This window comes from Balaenoptera physalus (genome assembly GCF_965194825.1).
Source record: "Balaenoptera physalus genome assembly, chromosome: 4".
NCBI classification, from domain to species: Eukaryota; Metazoa; Chordata; class Mammalia; order Artiodactyla; family Balaenopteridae; genus Balaenoptera; species Balaenoptera physalus.
Window position 1 is genome coordinate 96,108,125 of NC_138891.1, and position 20,559 is coordinate 96,128,683.

Sequence of the window (20,559 nt, forward strand, 5' to 3'; positions counted from 1 at the left end):
ATAAAAGTTTTAAAGATCATAAAAATACAACCATGTCTCTAAACATATGGCATGTTCATTCGCAGTGAGAATGCTCATCATAAGAGAAATCTCATCCAGTTTGTCAGGAAATGGAATCAAATATTTCCTGCCATGTGAGCCAGAGAACTCAAGAGCAATCTCCCTAAGGTTTGTGGTGAATACACCTACTGAAATACTATCACTGACAGTAGAGAGATAAAAATCTAAAGCCATAAATGTGGAAAAATAAAAATTCTGAAATCAATATTTAGACAAAATCTAAACCTCAAATGGATACTCTTACCCTACCAGGAGAAAATTGTTCCATCCTGGTAATTAGCAGGTTGGATGAAGACTAGAATAAAAATGATGCCAGGCACTTAGCCACAGATCATCTGTACATCATGCTATTAATGTGTCTTGAAAGTTTTAAAACCACCTGGTTCCACACCTAGGGTAACCCAGGAGGGTAGAAACTTGGAGTTCCACTGGTCACTTCTTAAATGCTTCCACCCTAGAAGTGGTAACAGTATTTTCCAGTTATATATTACAAACTAGTTCAAATCTCATGCAATTACTATCTTCCCAAATGTGTGGTGTAGGGGAAAAAATAATTGCCACACCAAAGTGTCTCTTTGGCAAGTGGATTCTTTCAAACTGAAAAAAGCAAGGACCAAAACACTCGGGAAGAAACTCTGACCTTCCCCCTAACTGCCTAAAGATTGTAGATAGAAGACCTTCCCTCCCAGAAAGGGAACTGTCACCATAGCTACATATAGTATGAATTTAGTGTGTAGACAAGGATGAACATAAAAAAGTCTGTTTGTTAAAATTCCTTTCTGTGTCCAATTGTCTCCGCAGGGCCCAGCAAACATTTGTTTACCAAACACTAGCTTTTTCATCTCTATGTCAGTTGCCTTCCTCCCCTCTGAAGTCCCAAAAAAGTACGCCCAGTATCCTCTTTTGTCTTTTGCTGAAAATAGTATTTAAGGCGAGGGGTTCTGTCATTCTGGTGAGTTACTCAGTTTTCCTGGGTCTCTCCCATGTATACATGTTATTAAACTTTTGTTTGATTTTCTCCTGTTAATCTCTCGTCAACTGAATTCTTAGACCAACAGGAAGAACATAAAAGGGTAGAAGAAAATCTATTTCTCCCAACAGTGGAAATAGGACAAAACTGGATGTTAGCATAAGGCTTGAGAGTATGACTAGATAGTACTTGGGAACTGTGGAATTACATAAACCTACTTCTTTCTCCCCAAAGTACCTAGCTACATCCTCAATTTGCAAGAAAGCAGAATAGCCTCTTTGGGAGAGTATACAAACTATGTTCACAATTGTATATGGACCCAATGGACTTAAAAGGACTTAAAGGAAATTGTGTATGTTGGGAAAGACCCAAATTGTGATAAGGGACAATGAAGGAAAAGAAGGCATCTGGCATGTCTGAGACAGTCTCAACAGTCGGGTCTAAGGATTATAGGCAAATGATGACTCCACAGATAATTTAGTGATTGTTCCATAACTAGTATGATTGTCTACTAAATAAAATGTTTAAAATTTTTTTTTCTGGAGTAGCATAAATTTCTGTGCAGCCACATGTCAGTGTTTCCCATTCTTACATCAATAAGTCTTTAAAGATATTGCCTATGTAATTTCAGAGCAGTCAATAAGCATTTGCCCTTCCTTATCAGGAATTCAATGACAGCTGCTTATCAGTACTGAGTCAGCATGCTTTCAACTTCATGAAAACATGTTAAAATTCCTTGCATCCCATGTTTCTTCACAATAGAAACCCAGTTATTTTGATTTTTCTTTTATTTATTTATAGCCCTTTTCAAAATTGCAAACTAACAGAATACAATCTTGAGAATAAAACAGAATGTTATTTTTTAAGTGTGAAGATCATAAGACATAGTAGAGGCTTATTTCCTCAAACTGCTATAAAGTTTCAATTACTACTTTTTCTCTATAAAAGAACAATAGAAGAATCCTAAAAAGGGCTGGTGAAAATAACCAAATATGTAAATGAATATGACAATCCTCATAGAGAAATTCTGTCTGGTCTTCTCTAAAATATAATTTCATGGGAAAACAGCCCAAATTCTAACCTACTCCAGGCAAGTTGTGGCATAATCCTTTAAATTAAAACACAAGAAAATGACTTAATCAAGTGTCAGAAGATAAGAAGATTTATAACTCCTAGTTCCTGTTTCAAAATCTGTGATGTTTCAATGATGTTAAGTTTCTAAATGCAAAAGATAAAATGAAGCTATTTGAAACTTTATAAAATAAATGCATAAATAAAGAAACATATAAGTAAAAAGAATGAACAATAAGTGCCAAATTTCTGCAAAGTGTTGCAAACTTTAGGTTTGAATCTAAACTCCCTCTCCATAAAATTCAAGTAATACCAGCAGAAAAAAAATTATCTGTCCCATGCTCTCAAGTGGCTTAACTTATAATTCACTCAAGAAGATCATTTTGATTTATACAAATCAAAATGCTGAAGTTTGTGTGTTCGTCTTTACAATGATGCTACCAGCTTCAAAAATATTTACTGCAGTCTTTAAAATTGTCTTTTTAAAAATATCATGGAGTTTCATAATTTAATTGTGCTTTTACAAAAAAAGGGTTAAAGAGTGAACAAAAATTTTTATATGGATTAAGATAAAGAAGTGATAGTACCAGTTTGTGAATATCTCTTATTGTTCTTTTTCTTGAAATTGTATTAATTTTTTATTATACTTCATTATAACAAGTTAATTTCTCTGTGTTCTAACTGGGACAAATAGACTTAAATGAAAGCTTATGGGATATAAGTTAGATACCGGGAAGAATCTGCTGACAGAGGGGTCTGTTAAGCACTGAAGGTAAGCTTAGAAAATCTTTTTATCTGCTAGTCTTTAAAAGGAGTATGGGACAGCCTGCACCCCTGATAATCAGAGGAGGGGCCGAGGTCAGACGACGTGGCCTGGAGCATGGAGCTGTGAGCAGCGCTAGGTAACGGCCACAGCGACTGCCAAGACAGTGCCCGTTCTCACCACTGGGCTTTCCTGTTGCCATTCGCTGCACTGCTGGCCATGTGGCTGACAGGGTCTTGGTGCTCCAGCAAGGTGTCAGGCCTGAGCTTCTGAGGTGGAGAGCCAAGTTCAGCACGTTGGTCCACCAGAGACCTCCTGGCCCCACATAATATCAATCGGGGAGAGCACTGCCAGAAATCTCCGTCTCAACACTAAGACCCAGTTCCACTCAACGACCAGCAAGGTCCAGTGCTGGACACCCCATGCCAAACAACTAGCAAGACAGGAAGGAACACAACACTACCCAATAGCAGAGAGGTGTCCTAAAATCAAAATAAGTTCACAGACACCAAAAAACACACCACTGGATGTGGCCGGGCTCACCAGAAAGACAAGATCCAGCTACACCCACCAGAACACAGGCACCAGTCCCCTCCAACAGGAAGCCTACACAACCGACTGAACCAACTTTACCCAAAGGGGGAAGACACCAAAAACAATGGGACCTACAAACCTGCAGCCTGTGAAAAGGAGACCCCAAACACAGTAAGCTAAGCAATATGAGAAGACAGAGAGATAAGCAGCAGATGAAAGAGCAACGTAAAAACCCACAAGACCAAACAAATGAAAAGGAAATAGGCAGTCTACCTGAAAAAGAATTCAGAGTAATGATTGTAAAGATGAGATGATCCAAAATCTTGGAAATAGAATGAAGAAAATACAAGAAAGTTTAACAAGGACCCAGAAGAACTAAAGAGCAAACAAACAATGATGAACAAAACAATAAATGAAATTAAAAATTCTCTAGAAGAAATCAATAGCAGAATAACTGAGGCAGACGAATGGTTAAGTGATCTGGAATAAAATAGTGGAAATAACTACCATAGAGCAGAATAAAGACAAAAGAATGAAAAGAAGTGAGGACAGTCTCAGAGACCTCTGGGACAACATTAACACATCAACATATGAAATATAGGGGTCCCAGAATAAGAAGAGAAAAACAAAGGGTCTGAGAAAATATTTAAAGAGATTATAGTTGAAAACTTCCCTAATGTGGGAAAGGAAATAGTCCATCAAGTCCAGGAAGCACAGAGAGTCCCATACAGGATAAATCCAAGGAGAAACACACCAAGACACATATTAATCAAACTATCAAAAATTAAATACAAAGAAAAAATATTAAAAGCAGCAAGGTAAAAGCAACAAATAATATACAAGGGAATCCCCATAAGGTTAACAGCTGATCTGTCAGCAGAAGCTCTGCAAGCCCGAAGGAGTGGCAGAACATATTTAAAGTGATGAAAGGGAAAAACCTACAACCAATATTACTCTACCCAACAAGGATCTCATTCAGATTTGACAGAGAAATTAAAACTGTTACAGACAAGCAAAAGCTAAGAGAATTCAGCACCACCAAACCACCTTTACAACAAATGCTAAAGGAACTACTCTAGGCAGGAAACACAAGAGACAGAAAAGACCTACAAAAACAAACCCAAACCAATTAAGAAAATGGTAATAGGAACATACATATCAATAATTAACTTAAATGTAAATGGATTAAATGCTGCAACCAAAAGATATAGACTGCCTGAATGGATACAAAAACAAGACCCATATATATCCTGTTTACAAGAGACCCACTTCAGACCTAGGGACACATACATACTAAAAGTGAGGGATGGAAAAAGATATTCCATGCAAATGGAAATCAAAAGAAAGTTGGAGTAGCAATTCTCATATCAGACAAAATAGACTTTAAAATAAAGACTATTAAGACTATTACAAGAGACAAAGAAGGACACTACATAATGATAAAGGGATCAGTCCAAGAAGATATAACAATTGTAAATACTTATGCACTCAACATAGGAGCACCTCAATACAAAAGGCAAATGCTAGCATCCATAAAAGAGGAAATCGCAAAAGGGAAGAGATATGGGAACATATGTATATGTATAACTGATTCACTTCGTTATAAAGCAGAAACTAACACACCATTGTAAAGCAATTATACTCCAATAAAGATGTTAAAAAAAAAAAGAGGAAATCGACAGTAACACAATAACAGTAGGGGAATGTAACACCCCCCATTCACCAATGGACAGATCATCCAAAATTAAAATAAATAAAGAAACAAGCTTTAAATGATACAAACGAGGGACTCAATTGATATTTACAGGATATTCCATCCAAAATAATAGAATATACTTTCTTCTCAAGTGCTCATGGAACATTCTCCAGGATAGATCATATCTTGGATCTCAAATCAAGCCTTGGTAAAGTTAAGAAAATTGAAATCATATCAAGTATCTCTTCTGACCACAACACTATGAGACTAGATATCAGTTACAGGCAAAAAACTGTAAAAATAGAAACACATGGAGGCTAAACAATACGCTACTATATAACCAAGAGATCACTGAAGCAATGAAAGAGGAAATCAAAAAATACCTTGAAACAAATGACAATGAAAACACGATGACCCAAAACCTATGGGATGCAGCAAAAGCACTTCTAAGAGGGAAGTTTATAGCAATAAAATCCTACCTCAAGAAACAAGAAAAATCTCAAATAAACAAGCTAAATTTACATCTAAAGCAAATAGAGAAAGAAGAACAAAAAAACTCCCAAAGTTAGCAGAAGGAAAGAAATCATAAATATCAGATCAGAAATAAATGAAAAAGAAATGAAGGAAACGATAGCAAAGATCAATAAAACTAAAAGCTGGTTCTTTGAGAAGATAAAAAAAATCATTAAACCATTAGCCAGACTCATCAAGAAAAAAAGGGACAAGACTCAAATCAACAGAATTAGAAATGAAAAAAGAGAAGTAACAACTGACACTGCAGAAAGACAAAGGATCATGAGAGACTACTACAATCAACAATATGCCAATAAAATGGACAACCTGGAATAAATGGATAAATTCTTAGAAAAGCACAACCTTCCGAGACTGAACCAGGAAGAAATAGAAAATATAAACTGACCAATCACAAGGAATGAAATTGAAACTGTGGTTAAAAATCTTCCAACAAACAAAAGCCCAGGACTAGATGGCTTCACAGGCGAATTCTATCAAACATTTAGAGAAGAGCTAACACCTATCCTTCTCAAACTCTTCCAAAATATAGCAGAGGGAGGAACAGTCCCAAACTTATTCTACAAGGCCACCATCACTGTGATACCAAAACCAGACAAAGATGTCACAAAAAAAGAAAACTACAGACCAATATCACTGATGAACACAGATGCAAAAATCCTCAACAAAATACTAGCAAACAGAATCCAACAACATATTAAGTAGATGATACACCATAATCAAGTGGGGTTTACCCCAGGAATGCAAGGATTCTTCAATATACGCAAATCAATCAATGTGATACACCATATTAACAAACTGAAGGATAAAAACCATATGATCATCTCAATAGATGCAGAAAAAGCTTTCGACAAAATTCAACAACCATTTGAGAGTGAAAAAAACTCTCCAGAAAGTAGGTATAGAGGGAACTTACCTCAAAACAATAAAGGCCGTTTTGACAAATCCACAGCCAACATCGTTCTCAATGGTGAAAAACTGAAAGCATTTCCTCTTAGATCAGGAACAAGACAAGGTTGCCCACTCTCACCACTATTATTTAACATAGTTTTGGAAGTTCTAGCCACAGCAATCAGAGAAGAAAAAGAAATAAAAGGAATCCAAATTGGAAAAGAAGAAGTAAAGCTGTCACTGTTTGCAGATGACATGATACTATACATAGAGAATCCTAAAGATGTTACCAGAAAACTACTAGAGCTAATCAATGAATTTGGTAAAGTATCAGGATACAAAATTAATGCACAGAAATCTCTTGCATTTCTACACACTAATGATGAAAAATCTGAAAGACAACTTAAGGAAACACTCCCATTTACCACTGCAATATAAAGAATAAAATACCTAGGAATAAACTTACCTAAGGAGACAAAAGACCTGTATGCAGAAAACTGTAAGACATTGATGAAAGAAACTAAAGATGTTACAAACAGATGAAAGATGTATCATGTCCTTGGACTGGAAGAATCAACATTGTGAAAATGACTATTCTAACCAAAGCAATCTACAGATTCAATGCAATCCCTATCAAAGTACCAATGGCATTTTTCACAGAAGTAGGAACAAAAAATTTCACAATTTGTATGCAAACACAGAAGACCCTGAATAGCCAAAGCAATCTTGAGAAAGACAAATGGAGCTGGAGGAATCAGGCTCCCTGACTTCAGACTATACTACAGAGCTGCAGCAATTAAGACAGTATGGTACTGGCACAAAACCAGAAATATAGATGAATAGAACAAGATAGAAAGCCCAGAGATAAACCCATGTACATGTGGTCATCTTATCTTTGATAAAGGAGGCAAGAGTATACAATGGAAAAATACAGCCTCTTCAATAAGTGGTGCTGAGAAAAATGGACAGCTACATATAAAAGAATGAAATTAGAACACTTCCTAACACCATAAACAAAAATAAACTCAAAATGGATTAAACACCTAAATGTAAGGCCAGACACTATAAAACTCTAAGAGGAAAACATAGGTAGAACACTCTATGACATAAATAACAGCAAGATACTTTTTGACTCACCTCTTAGAGAAATGGAAATAAAAACAAAAATAAACAAATCAGACCACCCAATGAAACTTAAAAGCTTTTGCACAGCAAAGGAAACCATAAATAAAACGAATAGACAACCCTCAGAATGGGAGAAAATATTTGCAAATGAAGCAACTGACAGAGGATTAATCTCTAAAGTATACAAGCAGCTCATGCAGCTCAATATCAAACAAACAAACAACACAATCCAAAAATGGGCAGAAGACCTAAATAGACATCTCTCCAAAGAAGATATACAGATTGCCAACAAACACATGAAAGGATGCTCAACATCACTAATCATTAGAGAAATGCCAATCAAAACTACAATGAGGTATCACCTCACACCAGTCAGCATTGCCATCATTAAAAAATCTACAAACAATAAATGCTGGAGAGGGTGTGGAGAAAAGGGAACCCTCTTGCACTGTTGGTAGGAATGTAAATTGATACAGCCACTATGGAGAACAGTATGGAGGTTCCTTAAAAAACTAAAAGTAGAACTACCATATGACCTAGCAATCCCACTACTGGGTATATACCCTGAGAAAACCATAATTCAAAAAGAGTCATTATCACAATATTCATCGCAGCTCTATTTACAATAGCCAGGACATGGAAGCAACCTAAGTGTCCATCGACAGATGAATGGATAAAGAAGATGTAGTGCATATATACAATGGAATATTACTCAGCCATAAAATAAACAAAATTGAGTTATTTGTAATGAGGTGGATTGACATAGATTCTGTCATACAGAATGAAGTCAGAAAGAGAAAAACAAATGCTAACACATATGTATGGAATCTAAAAAACAAACAAAAAAAGAAATGGTTCTGTAGAACTTAGGGGAAGGACAGGAATAAAGATGCAGATGTAGAGAATGGATCTGAGGACACAGGGAGGGGGAAGTGTAAGCTGGGACGAAGTGAGAGAGTGGCATTGACATAGATGCACTACCAAATGTAAAATAGATAGCTAGTGGGAAGCAGCTGCATAGCACAGCGAGACCAGCTCGGTGCTTTGTGACCACCTAGAGGGCTGGGATAGGTAGGGTGGGAGGGAGACTTAAGAGGGAGGGGATATGGGGATATATGTATACATATAGCAGATTCACTTTGTTATACAGCAGAAACTAACACAACAATGTAAAGTAATTATACCCCAATAAAGATGTTAAAAAATAAAATAATAATTTAAAAAAAGGATTATTGTGTTTTTCTCAACTAAGTTTGCCTAAAGACAGAGAAGACAGACTAGTTGACATTTCTCAAAACTTTCTTCGCACTAATGTTCTCTGATTTGATGATTAAATAATTAGTTCCTTATCATAAATATTTCCTTTACTGCTTTTCCTGTATTCTCACCCATCACCAACATTCCTTACCATCCTTGCCAATTCGATTTTTTTTTTTTCAAAAACAGCTTCAGTGTAGAAAAGATAAAGAAATTCAATTTTTTTGAATAAGTGAATTTATTTTATAGGGGTATATATATTTCCCAATAATGGAAATTAATATAATTTTCTGTGACTGTCAATATTTAAGGATACATTTGAGTTTATGCTCACCAGTGGTTAAAATAATTGAAAAGCCTCACCCATTTCTATAACTCTGGATTATTTTTATTATTCTGTCACACTTGGCTATTCTATCCATAATTTTCAAATAATATATGTATGGATTGGGAGATTTTGCTTTGCACCTCACAGTAACTGATTTCAGAGACATCTGAGTGATTTTGTATACAAACAATGTTGCTGCCCTTGCATTTCACTTGAGAAGTATTTTGGAAAATCTTTTCTAATGCTGAGTTGAGTTGGGTCTATTTAATTTGGTTTGGTCTCAGCTTTCGTGAATTTTCTATTTGAGTCAATAATTTTCAAAGCCCGTTTAGGATTTTTGTAACCTTCTCATCAACGCTGGAAAGGAATCTTTTTTTGCTAAAGCCTTGTAAATTACTTATTTCATACTCAGAGTGCTAAAGGTTTTTACCAGGCAGTAGAACAGACTTATAGTCATTCAGACCACATTTGATTTCAATAATTCAGCTATTATTTTCCATGTGATCAACTGTTAAGCGTAAACCATCTTTTCTAGAGAGTTCGTAGGTGACCAATTGCAATGCATTTTGTGGTGAGAAGTTGTATTATTTCAAATATCCTCTGTAATCCTTTACTATGATTAAATGCTTATTCCTGATATAGGTAAATAAATTAATTCCATAAATTTCTGCATCTTCTTTTGCTTCTGAGATTTTATACAGCTGACACATATGCCATGAATGTAACTCAGATTCTGCTATCTCTTCTCTTACTCCTGGTGAAATCATTATGCCCTCAGTTGATATTTCTCATTTTCCCTTTCATAAAACCACAGTGAATCCTTTTTGTATACCTCCTATGTAACAAAATCTTCAACAATCAAATAGGTTCAATTTTGTCATGATTTCAATACAGTGAGCTGCATTTACAGTTGTTCTGGACATAACACACCTGTCTGGAATATACTCAGCTTGGATTCTACATTCATTTTTAATTCAATTTTAAACTCCAATTTTTGTTTCCCTTGCCATAATTCTAAAACTGGATGCTAATCTTTAGTGCTTTGTTTACATTTAGGTTCATACAACTTATCTGTCATTTTATATAATCATTTTAATCCAATTAAATCACAAAGCAGATATGCCACCTATAAACCTATTGGTCCCCAGGCAAAAGGAGACAAGGAAAAATTCTCCTTCCTCTGCGAACTATGTAAGTCATCATCAAATATAGCTCTTCAGAATGTTAGTCCTGGGACCATATAGCCATGATATTGATAGGGATATACTGAGAGGAACATAAGAAGGAAGAGGTAGAGACAAAGATACTGAATTTGCCACAGAATGCCTCCTGGGCCTCTTCTTCTGCCACAGTCTTCAGTTGGTATTTCAATAAACAGCATGTAAGGATATAGAGGGAAAATGCAGCTCTGGGCTTTATGCACAGCAAAAATGCAACTGTGGTGGTAACTGAGCAATTCCCTGAGTGCCTAATGACTTAGACAACAGAGGAGGCTGCTAAAGGTAAATCTTCCCCAAAAGCACTCCCCTAAACCTCACCCAGGTTATCCAGTGGTGGATAAAATCTGCTATAAGTGGCACCAGCTGCATGATATGTGCTTCTACATTCCATAGGACATCATAAGAATCTTGGCTCACTTAATTCCAATTTCTAATTTGTTAAAATATAATAATTAATTTTTAAAATCTATATCCTACACTCTGTGAATGTCAAAATTAAGAATAAGTAAATTTAATTATTGAATGGCTGGTAAAAATCTGAAACAAATTTTATAGTAAATTTTGTGTTTGTCTGTTTATTTGACCAGCTATACTTTCTAATGTTTTCAGTGATATTCAACAACTTCCATATACACAGACACTATTAAAAAACAGAAGGCCTTAAGTATTTTCCCAGTTTTTATTAAATACTAAAATATAATGTCTTTGTGACTTTTCTCCAGTATAAGAAAGACTAGTATAGTTTGGATATATCTAATATCTAATAGGAAAAGTTATGGATTTAATTACTTTATGGAGCTGATAAGTAGTTATGTATTTATCTTGAGTTAATCATTTTGAATTGAGCTGTGATTGAAATAAATGTATAATATATATATCAGCTCTGATGTGGCATTGCTGAATGTGGCCAACTCAAAGAATCTGTTCCCTTACTTCTTTTCCCTCCTTCCTCTTCCTCCACCTCCTCATCCTCTTCTGCTTCTTTCTCCTCCTCCTCTTTCTTCTTCTACTTCTTTTTTTAACAACACTTTAAAAATGTAAAAAACATTCTTAGCTTGTTAGCCATACAAAAACAAGCCACAGACCACATTTGTCTTGCCAGCATAAGCTGTAGTTTGTTGACCTCTATATCAGACCATGACTGTTTCAATTTAATCTGTTTTTCTTCCTCCATAAGAAGCTGATAAATACTTAAATGGAGAGGCTAATACTATCTATTGTTATCATGAAATAATTTCTCATATTTTAGGTGAGCAGGAAAATATTTTCAACAGTTATAACTCATGAATATGTCCAGAAAAATTTAATTAAACTATTTCTTCATCATTTACCTCATAGGACATTCTTATGTTATTTCTGTTAATTGAGAATTCTATAGAAAGCTTTTGTGTTAATTTGACCATTCTATAGAGAGTTTACATACACTATATTCACAGACCAGATGATTATGAAATATTTTTTTTCTAATATTTTATTCTTCACCCAGCACAGTGAAAGGGACTGGGAATATCAGGATAAATATAACCTAGTTTCTGCTTTTAAAGACTTCACAGGATAGTAGGAAGGAGAGACAGGTAAATAATTAAAATATTTAAGCTAAATAATTTGAAATTTGAGCAAAACTTGGATTTATTTCCAAGTAGAATGGAGAAGTAACAGATATTTATCTAGGACCCAGGAAAGACATGTGACCTGGACAGACATGTTTGAGACTTGTCGGCATACATAGTGACCTGAAAATTTATGCATACACAAGACCCTGTAAGAAGAGCATAGAGAGAGAGAGAGAGAAATGGCTGGAGGAACAGCAGTACCAGCAGTCAGTAAACAGAAAAGAAGTGGTACAAAGGAAACTTTGTGAGAAAGGATTGCAAAGAAGTCAAGAAGTTCAAAGGCTTCAGGGAGCTCAGCTAAGATAGGACTGGAAAGTGGCATTGGAGTTTGCAATTTGGGAGCCATCTTAGTGAGAAGACTTTGGGGAACGGTCAGTTTTAACTGTGAGGCATTGCATTAAGATAGTGACTCTCACATGATAATCAGCTAGGGAGTATTTTTCAAAATTGAAGTACCTCCTTCCCAAAGGAAATGTCAAAATGCAATATGCCAGAAGAAATGTGTGTTTTAAAATAAGCTTTCTGTTGTTCTGGTAACTGCCCTCCTCACAAGTTGAAAATTAATGGGAAGTGAAGGACTTGAGATAGCAAGTGTATCTTATTTTCCAAGAACAAAGGCTTTGTTAGAGAGAAAAGGGATCAAACCATAATGAAAAGGAAAGATGGGCTGTAGGAAGAGCTTGCTTTGTTATTCTTTAGGGTGAGAAAGATTGGAGAATGTTACAGACCAAGAGCTAGTGAAAAGGACAGAAGCTAAAGACAAATGGTAGAGGAAAGGACTCAATATCTTGTCATGTGCCTGGGGCGGTGAGAAATGACAGGATCCAGAGTAAAGGCAGAAGCACATATCGAGAGATTTTCATACACAAGATGGTTTGTTAAAGAAGGAAATTTGTACAAAAAAAATACTTCTATACAGTTTCAATACTAATTTCCTCCACTTTAAGTTATATCTGTATTTGAGGAAGAAATAAAAGAAAAGCATGGGAGGGGACAAAAAGCTGATTACAGGCTGATTTGTATAATGGATTTCTGTCCATTATTTATCACTAGATTACAGCATTTTAGGATCCTAAGGGGAAAGAGGTACTATTGGTTTCATTTGAAAGGTGATCCATAAAAGGGGCAGAGATGACGTTCACAGCCTGGATACCAGTAAAAAAAAATAACAGGAACAGTTCATATGCATAATCTAAGTATTTCATTAACTAAATGAAAGCAAAGCTGTGAATACTGCTGCAGCCTTGCTGACAAGTGTGTCACTCTGGAGTACCTCTGAGAACACATAAACAAAAAGATGCTGACATGTTTTATAACCAAAAAAAAAAATACTCAAGCAAAACTTTTCTGTTTTATAGTTATCTGAGAGATATCAGAAAATTTAAGGAGGAGGAAGAATGGCAAGTGTTAAAATTTAATAACTTTTCCATTAACGCCAAATTTTCACAGTGGGGTGGGGGGCTCCATTTACATAATATTCCAAGCTCTAGCACGTATTTGAAATATGTGAATTTTGTTTATACAGTGTTAATTCACTTGAGAAAATGGGATATATGTCTTGTGTCACCTACAAATCTATTCATGGAGAAAACAAACCACTAATAAAATCATCAAGAATGTAAAAGCGTCATCTAGAGGTTCATCAAGTTCGTTAGATGTATACATACAATACTTAAAATTCACATGGGGTGGGGTTATTGGGAAGAACACAGAAGGGACTCAGGAACTGATACAAATCATATAACTTATGTGCTTGTTCAAAGATCTTGCACTGCAATCTAACAGACTTTAAAGGAGAGATGCTACTCCAGTTCTACTTAACTTTAAAACATTAACTCATGTTTTCAGCCAAGTGGCAGCACTGAATCGGCTTGTGATTATGGGCATTCAACATCCTATGTGCCATTTAAGTACCTTCAGCATCAATTTTGCAGCTGGAAAACTATTGCTATTTATGTTTTCAGTGCATTTGAAATAATCTAGAAGTTATTTTACTTCTATTAGACATTAAGAATAGAACCAAATGTAAAATCATTACTTTGCCAATTTACTGTGAAACCCAAAGGAAATCTCTCAAATGTCATTTATTGAATGTAAAAGTGAAGAAAAAAAGCAGTTCTTGGAACTAGTTATCAATATTTCAGTCAGGCAGATTTATCAAAATTATAATAAGGATTTTTAGCCTTTTTCCATTTATGTTGCTATAAAAATAGCATAAAATAACTGATTATATATATTCTACATTCCAAATATTATTAGTAATGTTTTATTCCTTTTAATCCTAAAAACCCAGCAAATTAAGCACAATCTCTATTTTACACATAAGGAGAAACTAAGGCTGCAATTCTTCAATTTGCATGACTAATTAATGATAGCCAAAATTCCAATACAGGTATTTCTGAATTCAAAGCCAATGTTCTTATATTCTCAAGTGAGTCCCTTTTGGGATTCAGATATATATATATTTTAAACTCTGGAGGTAATATATATCTATATACAAAATAAAATTATAAGGTTGGAGCTTAGATTCCTTAATTAAATTCCTAAATTTTCTTGCCTCTTATGTGTAAGATGTGACCAAACATAACATCTGAAACTTCAGTGCTCCAATTATCAATATATTCCAAGCTGCTTAGGCCACTCATCCAAGCAATACAAATCGGTTCTCATCCCTCCACCTCTCCTGAGTTTTGTTTTCCTTTTTTCTGCTTGGGCTGAGCATTGTTGAAGGAATATTTAGAATCACGAAGATTTGACCCACCACACATTTATCCTATTAAGGATCATCGGGATCCTAAATGTTACTTGCCATCCTTTAATGCATCCTTTTTAAAATTCTCCAAGACCCCAAAACACTGTGTAAGACTTTCACTTGAAGCCTCTCATTCTGCACCTCTTCACCTTACACTGTCTCCTTCACTGATCATATATTCTGAGCTCCAGCTTTTAACTTCTCTCTCCATTTCAGTAACTCTCTTTCTCTTCCTCTCTGTCTATGTTATCTATATAGATATACAATTGACCCTTGAACAACATGGGTGTTAGGAACACTGACCTACACAGTCAAAATACATGTGTAATTTAGAGTCAACCCTCCATATATGAAGTTCCTCCACACACGAGGTTCATCCATACCCACTGCTCACATCTGCAGTCCACATCCACGGATTCAACCGTGAATCCTGTAGTACTGAAATATTTTCTGTTGAAAAGAAGTCTGCATAGAAATGGACCCATACAGTTCAAACCCATGTTGTTCAAGGGTCAACTGTATATCTGTGTTTATATCTATACCTGCATAAGCTGTATTTGCCTTCGTCCCATTGATAGACAAGATGACCTACCCTTCCTGACTCAGGTTAATTTGTCCTTCTTGACTGCTGAAGCAACTGGCTGCTATACTTATATTTTCCCTTTTCAGAAATTCAATCATTTCCTCATCACTGAATTCTTATGCCTCCATTTATACATAGCTGCAGGTATTGTGGCAGGCAGAATAACAACCTCCCAACGATGTCCACATCCTAATTCTAACACCTGTGAATGTTACCTTACTTGGTAAAAGGGACTTTGTAGATAGGATTAAGTTAAGGACCTTGCGATAGGAAGGGTATCCTGGACTGTCCAGGTGATCACAATGTAATCACAAGCATCCTTAAAAGTGGAAGAGGGAGGCAGAAAAAAGGTCAGAGAAGGAAATGTGACAACAAAAGTGAGGTTAGTGATGTAATATGAGAAGGACCTGACTTTCTTTGCTAGCTTTGAAGATGATGGAAAGGGGCCACAAGCCAATGAATGTTAGTGAGCTCTGGCAGCTAGAGAAGGCAAGGAAATGAATTCTTCCCTAAGACTACAGAAAGGAATGCAGCCCTACTGACGCCTTGATTTTAGTCCCATGAGACCCATGTTGGACTTCTGACCTACATAACTGCATTATAAGAAGTCACTAAATTTGTGTAATTTGTTACAATAGCAATAAAAAAACTAATACAGTCTTCATCTATCTTAAAAGGGTATTTATGGATGCTGCCCCTCCTATAGTTACTATCTTATTTCTCTAATTCCTTATACATTTCAGAGCCTCAATTTGTAATCGATATCCACTGCCTTCATTAATTCTTTACCTAATCTCTACCTTCTTAATTAATTACATGAACTTTTTATTCTCACAGCGTTACTAAATTTTTTCTCATGGAAGTCCTTACAAGACAGTTTTCTTACCAAATCTGATAAAGTTTCTCTTTATTTCTTTGACCTCTTCAGCATATTTGATCCTGTTGACTTCCTCTTACATCTTGAAATTACTTCCTTTCTTTGGTTTCTCTGACCTTTAACAGGCTTCTGGTTTTCCCTAGCCTACTGAGGCAAAGACTATTTAAAATATTCAAGATAAGTGTGACCACCTTTGTCTGTGCCTCAAAAAAAAAAAAGTCGATATCCTCTGGGAAACTCTGAGACCAGCAGCTTACTGCTTTTCTTTCCAAGTGCTACTTCATTCTTCAGGAGGGTGAGAGAAGCTCTTTATCCTCCATCCCCAAGAGTTAATGCCTCTGCTCTTCTGCCAGCTAAGAAGATGCTTCTCAGTTGCTTCCCATTTACTTTAAGACTCAGAGGATTAACCAAGATGGTGGAGTAGAAGGACGTGCTCTCACTCCCTCTTGCGAGAGCACCAGAATCACAACTGGCTGCTGGACAATCATTGACAGAATGACCCTGGACTTCAACAAGGAGGATACCCCACGTCCAAGGACAGAGGAGAAGCCACAGTGAGACGGTAGGAGGGGCGCAATCAGAGTAAAATCAAATCCCATAACTGCTGGGTGGGTGACTCACAGACTGGCGAACACTTATACCACAGAAGTCCACCCACTGGAGTGAAGGTTCTGAGCCCCACGTCAGGCTTCCCAACCTGGGGGTCCGGCAACAGGAGGAGGAATTCCTAGAGAATCAGACTTTGAAGCCTAGTGGGAATTGATTGCAGGACTTTGACAGGACTGGGGGAAACAGAGACCCCACTCTTGGAGGACACACACAAAGTAATGTGTGCATCGGGACCCAGGGGAAGGAGCAGTGACCCTGGGGGAGACTGAACCAGACCTACCTGCTGCTGTTGGGGGGTCTCCTGCAGAGGCGGGTGGTGGCTCTGTTTCACCGTGGGGATAAGGACACTGGCAGCAGAGGTTCTGGGAAGTTCTCCTTGGCGTGAGCCCTCCCAGAGTCTGCCATTAACCCCACCAAAGAGCACGGGTAGGCTCCAGTGTTGGGTTGCCTCAGGCAAAACAACCAACAGGGAGGGAACCCAGCCCCACCCATCAACAGTCAAGTGGATTAAGGTTTTACTGAGCTCTGACCGCCACAGCAACAGGGAGGGAACCCAGCCCCACCCATCAACAGTCAAGTGGATTAACGTTTTACTGAGCTCTGACCGCCACAGCAACAGTCAGCTCTACCCACCACAAGAGCCTCCCATCCAGCCTCTTAGATAGCCTCAACCACCAGAGGGAAGACAGCAGAAGCAAGAAAAACTACAATCCTGCAGCCTGTGGACCAAAAACCACAGTTACAGAAAGACAGACAAGATGAAAAGGCAGAGGGCTATGTACCAGATGAAGGAACAAGAAAAAACCCCAGAAAAACAACTAAATGAAGTGGAGATAGGCAACCTTCCAGAAAAAGAATTCAGAATAATGATAGTGAAGATGATCCAGGACCTCGGAATAAGAATGGAGGCAAAGATTGAGAAGATGCAAGAAATGATTAACAAAGACCTAGAAGAATTAAAGAACAAACAAACAGAGATGACCAATACAATAACTGAAATGAAAACTACACTAGAAGGAATCAATAGCAGAATAACTGAGGCAGAAGAACGGATAAGTGACCTGGAAGACAGAATGGTGGAATTCACTGCTGCGGAACAGACTAAAGAAAAAAGAATGAAAAGAAATGAAGACAGCCTAAGAGACCTCTGGGACAACATTAAACGCAACAACATTCGCATTATAGGGGTCCCAGAAGGAGAAGAGAGAGAGAAAGGACCAGAGAAAATATTTGAAGAGATTATAGTCGAAAACTTCCCTAACATGGGAAAGGAAATAGCCACCCAAGTCCAGGAAGCGCAGAGAGTCCCATACAGGATAAACCCAAGGAGAAACACGCCGAGACACATAGTAATCAAAGTGGCAAAAATTAAAGACAAAGAAAAATTATTGAAAGCAGCAAGGGAAAAACGACAAATAACATACAAGGGAACTCCCATAAGGTTAACAGCTGATTTCTCAGCAGAAACTCTGCAAGCCAGAAGGGAGTGGCATGATATACTTAAAGTGATGAAAGGGAAGAACGTACAACCAAGATTACTCTACCCGGCAAGGATCTCATTTAGATTTGATGGAGAAATCAAAAGCTTTACAGACAAGCAAAAGCTAAGAGAATTCAGCACCACCAAACCAGCTCTACAACAAATGCTAAAGGAACTTCTCTAAGTGGGAAACACAAGAGAAGAAAAGGACCTACAAAAACAAACCCAAAACAATTAAGAAAATGGTCATAGGAACATACATATCGATAATTACCTTAAACGTGAATGGATTAAATGCCCCAACCAAAAGACATAGACTGGCTGAATGGATACAAAAACAAGACCCATATATATGCTGTCTACAAGAGACCCACTTTAGACCTAGGGACACATACAGACTGAAAGTGAGGGGATGGAAAAAGATATTCCATGCAAATGGAAATCAAAAGAAAGCTGGAGTAGCTATACTCATATCAGATAAAATAGACTTTAAAACAAAGAATGTTACAAGAGAAAAGGAAGGACACTACATAATGATCCAGGGATCAATCCAAGAAGAAGATATAACAATTATAAATATATATGCACCCAACATAGGAGCACCTCAATACATAAGGCAACTGTTAACAGCTATAAAAGAGGAAATCGACAGTAACACAATAATAGTGGGGGACTTTAACACCTCACTTACACCAATGGACAGATCATCCAAAATGAAAATAAATAAGGAAACAGAAGCTTTAAATGACACAATAGACCAGATAGATTTAATTGATATATATAGGACATTCCATCCAAAAACAGCAGATTACACGTTCTTCTCAAGTGCGCACGGAACATTCTCCAGGATAGATCACATCTTGGGTCACAAATCAAGCCTCAGTAAATCTAAGAAAATTGAAATCATATCAAGCATCTTTTCTGACCACAACGCTATGAGATTAGAAATGAATTACAGGGAAAAAAACGTAAAAAAGACAAACACATGGAGGCTAAACAATACGTTACTAAATAACCAAGAGATCACTGAAGAAATCAAAGAGGAAATAAAAAAATACCTAGAGACAAATGACAATGAAAACACGATGACCCAAAACCTATGGGATGCAGCAAAAGCAGTTCTAAGAGGGAAGTTTATAGCTATGCAAGCCTACCTGAAGAAACAAGAAAAATCTCAAGTAAACAATCTAACCTTACATCTAAAGGAACTAGAGAAAGAAGAACAAACAAAACCCAAACTTAGCAGAAGGAAAGAAATCATAAAGATCAGAGCAGAAATAAATGAAATAGAAACAAAGAAAACAATAGCAAAGATCAATAAAATTAAAAGTTGGTTCTTTGAGAAGATAAACAAAATTGATAAGCCATTAGCCAGACTCATCAAGAAAAAGAGGGAGAGGACTCAAATCAATAAAATCAGAAATGAAAAAGGAGAAGTTACAACAGACACCACAGAAATACAAAGCATCCTAAGAGACTACTACAAGCAACTCTATGCAAATAAAATGGACAACCTGGAAGAAATGGACAAATTCTTAGAAAGGGATAAGCTTCCAAGACTAAACCAGGAAGAAACAGAAAATACGAACAGACCAATCACAAGTAATGAAATTGAAACTGTGATTAAAAATCTTCCAACAAACAAAAGTCCAGGACCAGATGGCTTCACAGGTGAATTCTATCAAACATTTAGAGAAGAGCTAACACCCATCCTTCTCAAACTCTTCCAAAAAATTGCAGAGGAAGGAACACTCCCAAACTCATTCTATGAGGCCACCATCACCCTGATACCAAAACCAGACAAAGACACTATAAAAAAAGAAAATTACAGACTAATATCACTGATGAATATAGATGCAAAAATCCTCAACAAAATACTAGCAAACACAATCCAACAACACATTAAAAGGATCATACACCACGATCAAGTGGGATTTATCCCAGGGATGCAAGGATTCTTCAATATACGCAAATCAATCAATGTGATACACCATATTAACAAATTGAAGAAGAAAAACCATATGATCATCTCAATAGATGCAGAAAAAGCTTTTGACAAAATTCAACACCCATTTATGATAAAAACTCTCCAGAAAGTGGGCATAGAGGGAACCTACCTCAACATAATAAAGGCCATATATGACAAACCCACAGCAAACATCATTCTCAATGGTGAAAAACTGAAAGCATTTCCTCTAA